This window comes from Myotis brandtii, unplaced genomic scaffold, assembly GCF_000412655.1.
Source record: "Myotis brandtii unplaced genomic scaffold, ASM41265v1 scaffold932, whole genome shotgun sequence".
Lineage (NCBI taxonomy): Eukaryota > Metazoa > Chordata > Mammalia > Chiroptera > Vespertilionidae > Myotis > Myotis brandtii.
The window spans coordinates 136,270-139,380 of NW_005371846.1; the positions used below are offsets into that span (position 1 = coordinate 136,270).

The window sequence follows — 3,111 nt, forward strand, 5'->3', positions numbered from 1 at the left end:
CCTGCAGAAGCCGGACCCTCCGAGGTCTGCACAGCCCCCGCCGCCCGCCCTGTGACAGGGAGGCCTGCGGGCTGCCCCCGCGTTGGGTGGGAGCCAAAAAAATCCCCCAAAAGGCCGAAACTGGTTTGGCTCAGTGGAGAGAGCCTCAGCCTGCGGACTGAAGGGTCCCAGGTTCAATTCCGGTCAAGGGCATGTAACTGGGTTGCAGGCACATCCCCCATAGGAGATGTGCAGGAGGCAGCTGATCGATGTCTCTCTCATCGATGTTTCTAACTCTCTATCTCTCTCCCTTCCTCTCTGTAAAAAATCAATAAAATATATTTTTTAAAAAATCCCCCAAAAGAAGCAAAACCCCACGCCTGTGCCGAACGTGCATGTGGAGCCTGAGTGTGCCCGCTCCACGGGAATCCCCCGCAAACGGCTCAGGGAAAACTAGATCAGGATGGAGTGTCCAGGGGCCGGCAGGGCGCGTGCAAACCTGGGCTCCAGAGCAGTGCGCACCAGGCCCCGGGGGACCGCCCGCCAGGGCGCCTGAGGTCACAGTTCACAGGCAGCACCGCACGGAGCAGTCAGGGAGCAGGCGCCCCAAACCCGGAAAGGACAGAAATAAACCCGAGAAACCTGTGGCTTAAAAGTCGTCTGCTTCGCCCGGCCGGCGCTGCTCACCCACTGAGCGTCGGCCTATGAGCCAGGAGGTCACGGTTCAACACCGAGTCAGGGCACAGGCCTGGGCTGCGGGCTCGATCCCCAGTGTGGGGCGTGCAGGAGGCAGCCGATCCATGATCCTCTCTCATCACTGATGTCTCCTCTCTCTTAGTCTCTGAAATCAATAAAAAAAATATATTTTTAAAATAGTCTGCTTAGAGCACAGGGCAGAGCGGGGAGCGAGCATGAAGGTACTGGTTGGGTCACAGCAGGTCCCAGGACAGTTTAGCTGGAGGAGAAGGGAAAACACGCAAGTCCCAGCCCTTGGTGAGGGGCTGGCAGGTCCCCCCGCAGAACAGCGTGTGTGACCTGCTTCGGGGACACAGCGTAGTGCCAGGTGGGCACCGTGTGCAGTGGAACCAAGGCCGCGGGGCCTTAGGACAGTCACATCCGAGCCAGGGCTGAGCCTTACAGAGGTTTAGGACAGACAGACTCCAGACCAGAATGATGCAAACACTCAGACTGCAGAGCAAACTGGCCGGGCAGGTTCGAGGGTCAGTCAGGAGGCCACGGTGCCCGAGGCAGACGGAGCAAAAGTCATCGGACATCGGGAGGCATCCCAGGGGCCGGTCACAGAGGGCCTGGGAGGAGGGCGGATGGGACAGTCAGTGATCGCGTTTCCGCTTACGGAGGAACAGCCACTGCAGGCGAGGCCCCTCCCACGTGGCGGTAACCCACACAGTGAGAAGTTTAGAAAGAACCTGCCACCCCCTAAGAGCCCTTCCTGGGAGCGAGTCCTGCGTCCAGCCCCGATCGCCGGCCACGCTGTCCCGCGGGCAGGGCTGCCATCCTCACGCGGAGGTCGGATCCGTGATGTGTCCTCAGGAGCGACCCTGATCGCATGGCAGACACGAGCCGTCCCACCTCCCGGCTCCTGAGAGTCCCCCGTCCTTCCCCCTCTCGCACGCGATGACGGTGTTGGTGTTAGACGTGGACTCGGAGCGCTTCCCTGTGGCCGTGGCCCTGCTGTGGCATGTGCGGGGTAGACTGTGTGTAAAGCGTGTGCGCAGAGCTGACCGCGAGGCATCGTGTGCTTCTTTGCAGGGAAACTTGTAAAAGCCGAGTACATCCTGAGCAGTTTGATCAGCAACAAGGGAGCAACAGGTGAGGGGCCCGGTCTCCCCGCGCCTCCGCCCTCAGGCCTCCAGGCTCCGGCTTAATGACCCGATATTTTTTAATGTATACGCTTAATCCTGACCCGGGGATAAGTTTTTTAAATTGATTGTAGGGAGAGAGGAAGCGGGAGAGAAAAAAAGATCGGCGAGAGAGAGACATCCATCAGGCTGCCTCCTGCATGCGCCCAGACTGGGGATCGAACCCACAGCCTGGGCATGTCTCCTGACCAGAATCGAACCCACAGCCTTTTGGGGTGATGGGATGACACTCCAACCAACTGAGCACCGGGCCAGGGCGGATACTGAATCCCACATGAAAGCAAGGACGTCCCCGGGGTTGGGACACACGTCGCTGAGGCCTTCGGATACTGGTCTGAATCCGGTCAGCAAGTGTCCAGTGCGTCGGCGACAATTCGCAGCAGTTTACGCTCAGTCTGCTCGGCCAGGAGGCCCAGAGCCTTCGAACTGGCGCACGTTCCCAGCGAGAGGCAGTTTGAAGTACAAATACTGACCCCACACCCCTCAGTGTGGCCACCGTCACCAGCATACAGCATGCACACTTCTCATCTACTCACTGCACGCACACACAGACACGTGTACACACGCACACGGGCCCCCACACACGCCTGCCCAGACACACGTGTCCATGTGCCATCACAGATAGACACATGTGTGCATGTGCACATGTGTCTGCACAGAGAGACCCCTGCACACATGCACATGTGCCCGCACACATGCCCGCACAGAGACACGTGTGTGCACCTGCATACATGTCCATGCACATGCCTGCATGCCTGCACAGAGAAACCCACCTGCACACATGCACACGTGTCCACACACGCACACATGCCCACATGTGCAGAGGTGTGTGTGCGTGTGCATGTGTGTACACGTGCATGTACATATGCCCACACATGCACATATGCCTGTGCACGAAGAGAGACACACGTGTATACATGCACACATACCCCCACGCACGCACACATGCACACACAGTCACACACACCAGGATTAGAAGCTGGGTGAACACAGAGGTGACATGACAGACTAGTGAGGAGGGTGTCCCAGTGGGTCTGAGCGGGCGGCTTCCACACCTGCCTCCCCCCCCACCCCCCACCCCGCTTTGCTCATCCGTGAACCTCAGCGTGCGGGGCCCTTCCCCAGCCCTCACCCTCCTCACGGGAGGAACCACCGCCACTCGCACTGCCCTGCTCCAGCCCCGTGGCAGCGTGGCACCTGCCGTGCTCTCAGACAGGCTCACGGGGGAGTCCTGGCCCTTCCCCGCCTCCGG

The 3,111-nt window shown here is 59.8% G+C and overlaps 1 protein-coding gene across 1 annotated transcript in view; it reads left to right on the plus strand.

The window, feature by feature from the left end:
- Window positions 1-3,111, plus strand: part of ALPK1 (alpha-kinase 1) — an 80,242-nt gene that overhangs the window by 60,578 nt on the left and 16,553 nt on the right. The gene's annotated exons all lie outside the window — the stretch shown is intronic.